A 9840-nucleotide genomic window follows, 5' to 3' on the forward strand; every position below is an offset into this window, starting at 1 on the left:
CGTTCGTTTTTGCTGTTTCCAATTCGGAATTGAAATTTCTTCTCCAAGCGCTTTTTGTCGTGTTTCTTGTTCCTTTCTTCTTCCCTTCATCTATTTATTTTCCACGCTCTTTAGTGGCTTTAGCTCCTGTTCGTCATTCGGTTGCTTGAAAATGTCCAGAAGGAACGAGGTAAAAAGAACTCGAATTATTTGTCGCAGGCGTTTTCAGTCTTATTTCTTCATCAAGCGTCTTTATTTCAATTTTCTCTTTGCTTGTTTCATGCATTTAATCCAAGCTCTAGTTAGTAGTTTGATTTGTGTTCAAATTTTCCTCCAAGTTCTTTCGTTACGTTCGTTTTTGCTGTTTCCAATTCGGAATTGAAATTTCTTCTCCAAGCGCTTTTTGTCTTGTTTCTTGTTGCTTTCTTCCTCCTTTCATATATTTATTTTCTACGCTTTTTAGTGGCTTTAGCTCCTGTTTGTCATTCGGCTGCTGAAAAATATCCAGAAGAAACGCGGTAAAAAGAAATCGAATTATTTGTCGCAGGCCTTTTTAGTCTTATTTCTTCATCAAGCGTCTTCATTTCCATTTTCTCTTTGCTTGTTTCATGTATTTAATCCAAGCTCTAGTTAATACTTTGATTTGTGTTTAAATTTTCATGCAAATTCTTTCGTTGCGTTCGTTTTTGCTGTTTCCATTTCAGGATTGAAATTTCTTCTCCAAGCGCTTTTTGTCTGGTTTCTTGTTCCTTTCTTCCTCCCTTTTTTTCTTCTTCTTTTTATTTTCCACGCTCTTTAGTGGCTTTGACTCCTGTTCGTCATTCGGCTGCTGAAAAATGTCCAGAAGAAGCGCGGTAAAAAGGAATCGAATTATTTGTCCCAGAGTTTTCAGTCTTATTTCTTAATCAAGCGTCTTCATTTCCATTTTCTCTTTGCTTGTTTCATGTATTTAATCCAAGCTGTAGTTAGTACTTTGATTTGTGTTCAAATTTTCCTCCAAGTTCTTTCGTTACGTTCGTTTTTGCTGTTTCCATTTCTAGATAGCAATTTCTTCTCCAAGCGCTTTTTGTCGTGTTTCTTGTTCCTTTCTTCTGCCCTTCATCTTTTTATTTTCCACGCTTTTTAGTGGCTTTAACTCCTGCTCGTCATTCGGCTGCTTGAAAATATACAGAAGGAACAAGGTAAAAATTAATCGAATTATTTGTCGCAGGCGTTTTCAGTCTTATTTCTTCATCAAGTGTTGTCATTTCCATTTTCTCTTTGCTTGTTTCATGCATTTAATCCAAGCTCTAATTAGTACTTCGATTTGTGCTCAAATTTTCCTGCAAATGCTTTCGCTGCGTTCGTTTTTGCTGTTTCCAATTGGGGATTAAAATTTCTTCTCCAAGCGCTTTTTCTCTTGTTTCTTGTTCCTTTCTTCTGCAATTCATCTTTTTATTTTCCACGCTCTTTAGTGGCTTTAGCTCCTGTTCGTCATTCGGCTGCTTGAAAATGTCCAGAAGGAACGATGTAAAAATTAATTGAATTATTTGTCACAGTTGTTTTCAGTCTTATTTCTTCATGAAGCGTCTTCATTTCCATTTTCTCTCTGCTTGTTCCATGCATTTAATCCAAGCTCTAATTAGTACTTTGATTTGTGCTCAAATTTTCCTGCAAATTCTTTCGTTGCGTTCGTTTTTGCTGTATCCAATTGGGGATTGAAATTTCTTCTTCAAGCGCTTTTTGTCTTGTTTCTTGTTCTTTTCTTCCTCCCTTCATATTTTTATTTTCCACTCTCTTTAGTAGCTTTAAAATCTTCAGAACACACGCGGTAAAAAGGAATCGCATTATTTCTCGCAGGCGGTTTCAGTCTTATTTCTTCATCAAGCGTCTTCATTTCCATTTTCTCTTTGCTTGTGAAAACGTGAGGAAATTTTGTCACATTTTGGGACAAAAAGTGGTTGTGGAAACAGAATCCGCCTCAATCATGTAGAACTTATCAAGTTTTCAGTTAAGTGGCGCGCCGCCACTGGCCTAAGGGTGGCCCCACACTGCGTCCCTGGGGGGCACAAAATAACATGTTTATAACTATATTCCACTTTGATGGACGACAGAGTTTTAGTTGGCTAGTTTATTTAATTAATTAGATGGCGCCATTAACGCGGTCTTTGAGCAGTCACGAATCGGGCCGAAAACCACAAAGGCATCAGTTCCCTTAGCCAGAGAAGGCCGATAGAAATAACTTATTTAAAGTCCAGTTAACTCCAAGATAGAGCCGGGGACCATTAAAGCGTCGTAATATCGGCAAAAAGTCGTTTTCGCTCTTAAATAAACGATGCATCGATGGAGACTGGACCAGATCGATCCCACTAAACTTTACTGTTATGTCGCCATTAGTGGGCCCATCATCCGGCAACTATTCGGCCCTTTACTGCCTTCAAGCCCCCTATCTAATTGCAACCACGGGGCCTTTAAAGCCCCATACGTCAGGTATAACCTCACATTAAACAGATGCATTTGCTTACATTTTCAGCCTCAATTGTCCTAAACGATAATGTTCTTTAACAGTGGCCAGTAGCGTAAGATATTGATATAACACAGCCACAAGATGGGACAACGACAAGCTCCAGAATGAGGAGAATCAGGAAAGATACAGACAAACACTAGAACAGACTTTGGATGAAAAGTTGGAGACCAGGACTACAAGGAAAAAGTAGCCCGAAGAAGTGGTTTGATGAAGAGTGTCGAGGACAACTGGAATTAAACAGGCTGCAAAAATATCATGAGAATCTGGAAAAATATGAGCGTCTCCGCGAAGACACCAAGACACCCATGAGAAAGATGAAACGTGTAAAAATGTAAAGAAACTGAGTAAAACCGAACAGCACAGAGTTTTATACAAGATATTCGGACGAAAAAAAGGCTTTAGACCCGACTTGCGGAATGTGACAAACGATAATTTTTTGTGGTCATTTTTGGATAAAAGAGCCGACAGCGTAGTAGCTGATGGATGGAAGTTGCATAAACTCGTAAAATTAAAAAGCTTGCAATTGCAAAAAAAATGCCTTTTGGAAACGGTTTGGAACCCTAAAAGTTATGGGAATTTTAAAGTCGAATGATTTTATAGGAAAACTCTCTAAAAACAGACTGGATTTTGGAAACTGAACTTTCTTTTAAAAGCGTGAAATTTTCCCGAAAAATTTCCTTTCGAAAAGTTTAAATCGGTTGGAAAACTCATGAAGGTTTAAGGGTCGATTTTTCAACCAAAATATTATCATTGTTTGTGTCGAGGAAAAGTGCATTTTGGGAAAAAATCGGACGTTCGTCTTAAAGCTAACGGTTTTCTATAAAAAGTTCCTTTGAGAAAATTGAAATTGGTTGGAAAACTTGAAAGTTATGAGAATTTGAACATCGAATAGACGATTTTCCAAACAAAATATTATCACTGTTTGCACTGCTGGCGAAGTTTTTCGTATAATTCTGTTAATACTGGCGAGAATTAGAAAATCTAAACTCTGTTGCAACGAGAAAAATGGCCTCTAAAAACAACTGTCGGAAAATTTAAATCGGTTGCAACACTTGCAAGCTGTGACAAAATATAGCAAGGAAACTATTATAAAATATTTTGAATTTTTCGCGAACCTCGACCTGGGCTCACGAATATTGGCCTGATTTGGAATATTCTTATTGCCTATATCTATTAAGGTGTTGAGGCAGAAACATGCAGCAGTAAAACCCGCCCTAAAACTCCCTTTTTGCCTCCGCAAACAGACAAACTTCCACAGTCCTCAAGTATTTTTCAACCCTCTCTTGGCAAAACCCGCGCTCCTCTTAAGAGCCTCTAACCAGCTGGACACTCGCAGGCGTAAAAACAAGAAACTATTCACACGTCAAACGAAATACACTTTCCCCGAACGAAAGCGGCCCATTAGAGAGGCTCTTTTATTAAACAACCGCCGCCTCATTTAAATAGGGCTATTTAATTTTGAACCCTTTCGACGAAACGACCCTCTTTCCGGGCCCGCAAGACTCAAAAGGTGGCGAAAGTGTATTTAGGCCTTATAATCAGCCCTTTTAATGCTGTTTTAGGTGTTTCTTTGTCAAGTTGCATAAGCGAGCAAACCAATCGGCTAATTGTGCGTCTAACCTGGATCAATCACTCGAGCCCGAAGAGAAATCAACACCCAATGGACGAGTGGCAGTGAAATCCATTATTGGATTGGACAATTCATTAGGAGGGCATCAGGTGTCCGTATAAGCGAATCACACCGATAATGGGGATCCGATCAAGCAACACTGTGTTGCCAAACAATTGCTCATTTGCTTGTAAACGTGGCGTTTATGGAAAAAACTTCTAGAGCCCAAAACGCCCTAAATTCCCCGGGGTTTCATTGGACGAGAAAATCTTTGCCAAACTCCAAGACCCGGTGGGAGTTTTGGGGCTGCAAAGTCGCAGACTCCATTGCATCCGATTGAGCGAACCACCCTGTATATACCAAGGCCTCCCGTGACAACTGTCCTGGCCTGGCAACGTGGCAATGATTGGGGCTCCGCCCCACCACCCCACTGAATTACCGCGATTATTAACTGATTGGTGTCGAGTTACGATTGTTTTTGCTCATTACGCGATTGCCTTTTGTTTTTTCACCGTTTGGAGGCGAAAAGCACAGGGGAGAGAAGAGACGAAAAAAGTGAGCGGAGCTGGCGATTTTAATTTTCTAATGCCGCAGAAATAAAAACGACTCTGTTTGTTCATTACGTAAATTGGTTTCGAAGATTTAACCAAACACTGAGGGCTGGCAATTTCCGTTTTTTAATTGGCTTTAAAACGGGGCGTTTTGTGTTATTTGCCCAGGAAGAATTAAGAAGTCGTTGGCTGCCTAATAACCATCGCAACAGTGGCGCTAATGGGTTGAATGGCGGGGTCAATTCGCTTAATGTCATTTCCTCCATTTGGCTGCAGGAGTGCAAGCAAGATTAGCTGCATCAGGTCCCATTGCAGGTCTGCATTCAATTGGCTATAACTTTCTTGTTACCCGGTATACTGGGGTGCGATGCGGTGATTTTTGTTTCTTCCACAATTTGCAACAGAAAAGGTGTACTTGAGTGCAACCGAAAAGAACAACCGTTTTCGAGATATCCGGTTCTAAAGTTAGTTAACCAGGATTTCAAGTACACAAGAAGCTATCCTAGCTAGAAATCCACAGTTTTTTTTTGCAAAAAAATCAATTTTCTTCCTTAAACCTTGGATTATGAGCCCATTTTTGTATGGAAAACCCAAGACAAGAGTCCTCAATTCTCCATTTTCACCAGCGGCGTTGAAAACAAGGGCAAAATAGCTTTTAAAGCAATTTAAATAAACTTGAGCCACCCCTGTCGTTTAGCGGCGACAGTCAATTGTTTAATGGCGGATTTAAATGACTGTGCGCAATTAGCGCCGTTCAAAATTCGAAAATTACACGGATTTCTTCATTTTTCGTCTAAATGGTGTGGATTTTCTGAAAAAGCAAATTTCCTTGTACCGTTTTGTTGCATTTTGCCACCCGGAAAAGTGTCGGTTGCAGAAAAATCGCGATTTTTTCGTTGTGACGTTTGCTGTCACTTCAAACATCAGCATCCACTAGCCAACAGGACCGGACTTTTGAGATTTTAAGATTTAGGTGAGTGTTTTGACGATTTAATTTTGAAAACGCTTTTAAGGGTTTTTTTTCTTTCAACAGAAATTTTGTACATTGTTTGTCAAAAGTTGCGGCTAAGTTAAGAGCGTTTTACCACAGTTTTGGATCAGTTAGTGGCAACATTTTTGGGGTTAAATCGAGTTTTTGCGCCTGCAACGTCTGCGCCACTGGAGAAAATAACCACTTAAAGATACCTACTATTTCAAAGGACAAGGTTTTCTACACAAACAGCGCTCTTAGTCACAAACGCTAGTGAGAGCTCTTCTGGAGAAAATTGTCATTTTATGCCACTAGTACATATGACTATTACTTATGTTCTTCGTCCTTGAATGCCATTTTTCTCCGACACGATTCACACCAGCGCTTTTGACTAAGAGGATTTTTTGTGCAGAAATCAATTAGCTTTCAACATGATGATAACTAAAAAAACAAACTACTTCAACTGTTAGAAGGGATTTTTGTACGCAAGTCGCAAGAAAAAGTAACTCTCTTACTCGACTGGCTCCTGACGAAACAAACGCATAACTTTGTCAAATAGTCTCTGATGGCGACTGGAAATGAAAACCAATTTGTGGAGACACAAACGCTTTTGGATTGTTCGTGAAAAACTGGAGTGAAATCGAGTGTAACACAAACTGTCCAGAAATATTTGCATTCAATTGGCTATAACTTTTTTGTCACCCGATATACTCGCGTGCAATGCGGTGTTTTTTGTTTCTTCCACGATTTGCAACAGAAAAGGTTTACTTGAGTGCAACCGGAAAAGCAACCGTCTTCGAGATATCCGGTTCTAAATTTAGTTAACCAGACTTTCGGTTTTAATGATTTTTTAAGTATACGAGAAGCCAAAATTCTAAGTTTTTCTTTTACTGTTTAAAAATTCACAGTTTTTTACAGCGCATTAAGTTAAGTGTTTTTTTGCAAAAAAATCGATTTTCTTCCCTAAAACTTGGATTATGCGCGCATTTTTGTATGGGAAACCACACGCCAATTACAACAAAGAGTCTCCATTTTCTCCAGCAGCGTTGAAAACAAGGGCAAAATAGCTTTTAAAGCAATTTAAATAAACTTGATCCACCCCTGTCGTTTAGCGGCGACAGTCAATTGTTTAATGGCGGATTTAAAAGACTGTACGCAATTAGCTCCGTTCAAAATTCGAAAATTGCACGGATTTCTCCATTTTTCGTCTAAATGGTGTGGATTTTCTGAAAAAGCAAATTTCCTTGTACCGTTTTGTTGCATTTTGCCACCCGGAAAAGTGTCGGTTGCAGAAAAATCGCAATTTTTCCGTTGTGACATTTGCTGTCACTTCAAACATCAGCATCCACTAGCCAACAGGACCGGACTTTTGAGATTTTAAGATTTAGGTGAGTGTTTTGACGATTTAATTTTGAAAACGTTTTTAAGGGTTTTCATGGACTTTGTTACCAAAAAAGTGGGTTTATTATGGGATATGATTTTAATAATTCCAGCATTATTGAAGGTGGTCAACGGAAATTTTGTACATTGTTCGTCAATAGTTGCGGTTAAGTTAAGAGCGTTTTATCGCAGTTTTGGATCAGTTAGTTTGGGTTAGTTTTGGGGTTAAATCGAGTTTTTGCACCTGCAACGTCTGCGCCACTGGAGAAAATAACCACTTAAGGATACCTACTATTTGAAAGGACAAGGTTTTCTACACAAACAGCGCTCTTAGTCACAAACGCTAGTGAGAGCTCTTTTGGAGAAAATTGTCATTTTATGCCGCTATAACTTTTACTTATCTCTTTCGTCCTTGAATGCCATTTTTCTTCGACATGATTCACACTAGCGCTTTTGACTAAGAGTCGCAGAAAAAAGTCGCTTTCTAGCTCAACTGGCTCCTTACAGAAAAAACGCCTAACTTCGCCCTGCAAAATCAACTCTGCAAACCCAACACACTGTTGAAAATTTGTCAAAGTCTCTGATGACGACTGGAAATGAAAACCAGTTTGTGAACACATAAACGCTTTTAGATTGTTCGTGAAAAGCTGGAGTGAAATTGAGTGTGACACGAACTGTCCAGAAATTTTTAAGCTTGAAGATAAAAACAGTGGAAACGCGTCAGCTTCAAAAATTTTCTGGCTTCAACAGTCCTAGAAGCAAAAGCTTGAGTATTCTTCCTGTGGATACACCAATTTTTCTGATAAATCCAGAATAAATGCGAGCAGAATCCGACAAGAGACGCCCTGTCCAGAAATTCTTAAGCCTGAAGAGAAAAAGTAGCAAAAGCTGCGTAGCTTTAAAAAATCCTGGCTTCAACAATCCTACAAGTTGGCGTAGCATTTTCTTCTGTGGGTACCAAAAATCTTCCGAAAGTATCTGTCAAAGTGTAACGTATGGATACATAACGCTTCTAAGTGTACATAGGACAAGTTTCCCTCAAATCGTACGGGACTGTCCAGAAATCCCTAAATTTGAAGATAAAAACCAATAAAATTGCGGTAGATTATAAAATTGCTGTCGTCAAAAATCCTACAAGTTGGACGACCACTATTTTTCTGTGGATACATCAATCTTCCAAAAGTGATTATAGAGGATGACACTAAAATCGGACGGGACACGGACTGTCCAGAAATACCTAAACTTGAAAATAAGTACCAGCAGAAACGAAAAAAGTCAGCAAGCAGAACATTTAGTTTTTTGCTGTAAATGCACAACCCTTTCTGATATACAGAGGAAAGGGATGTCTCAAATCGGACAGGACAATGACTGTCCAGAAATTTCCGATTTTCTCGAAATTTCAGAAAAGTTGAGGAAAAAAAACGGTGAAAACAAGATAGATCTTAAAAATTGTGGCGTCAATAATCCAGTAAACAGAACCAAATCAAAATTAGTTCCTGGGTTTCAGTCATTTATTGTCTTTATTTATCAATTAAAATATGTTTCGGTGTATTTTTCCACCACCATCAGTTTTTCTAAAATAACATAGTTAAAAAAAATAATTTCATTAATTTAAAAAACAATCACAGTTCGTCAACAGCCTCATCATATCGCACATTAAAATACATCACAGTTGCAACACTTTAAAACATTCTAAAATTAATTAGGCCTAACAGGTGATTAGTCAGGACAATCAAATTTGGGAAGAGACTATAATTCTTTGTTGAGATGCTTAAATATTTTTACTTACACGTGTAGCGTTGTTGCTGCTTTAAGCCTTGGCATACATTTGGAGTATTAATTTTGTCCATTTTGGACACAAAGCGAATAAAATATTGTTTATATTGATTTCTTTTATTTTCAGCTATTTTTCTTTGAATTCTGAGAATATTATTTTTGGTTTGCAAAATTTTTCAATATACCAGGTGTTAGTTAATATTCTATGTTTATTTCATTTATATAATGTATGATATACTGAGCTAAGATTGTCGGTATCCGATCTGAAATTCATAGCATTGTTATGTTTTTCAATCTGTATCATTTCATGGACTCTTCTCTTATTATAATTACTCTCGTTAATTTGTGTTATCAAAATCAAAATTATGTAACTTCTGTTGTGCATGCTGTGCTAATGCTGTACCATTTTCGTTATTTTTTCTTAGGCTATCTTATGTTCGTATATTCTTTTCTTTAGATATTGTCCTGTTTGACCTATGTATGTGTTCAATTCAAACAGTCTATTTTGTAAATTACATTAGGCTTGTCTAACTTGTCAATCCTAGGTTTAAATTTTGTGAAACATTCATTTGCTAAGGTGTTTTTAGTTTTTTCTGCTATGTTAATATTATGTGGTTTGAATATATTTTTTATTTTTATTTTAATTTCCGGAATATATCGTAATGATATATACTTGATATCATAAAAACACCTTAGCAAATCAAAGTTTCACAAAATTTAAACCTAGAATTGACACGTTAGACATGCCTAATGTAATTTACAAAATAAACTGTTTGAATTGTGATAACACATACTAGGTCAAACAGGACAATATCTAAAGAAAAGAATATACGAACATAAGTATAGCCTAAGAAAAAATAACGAAAATGGTACAGCATTAGCACAGCATACACAACAGAAGTTGCATAATTTTGATTTTGATAACACAAAAATACTGACTAACGAGAGTAATTATAATAAGAGAAGAGGCCATGAAATGATACAGATTAAAAAACATAACAATGCTATGAATTTCAGATCGGATACCGACAATCTTAGCTCAGTATATTATACATTAATTAAATGAAAT

Source organism: Dendroctonus ponderosae, unplaced genomic scaffold (genome assembly GCF_020466585.1).
Source record: "Dendroctonus ponderosae isolate FM_Combo_2020 unplaced genomic scaffold, Dpon_F_20191213v2 Dpon_F_20191213_11, whole genome shotgun sequence".
NCBI lineage: Eukaryota > Metazoa > Arthropoda > Insecta > Coleoptera > Curculionidae > Dendroctonus > Dendroctonus ponderosae.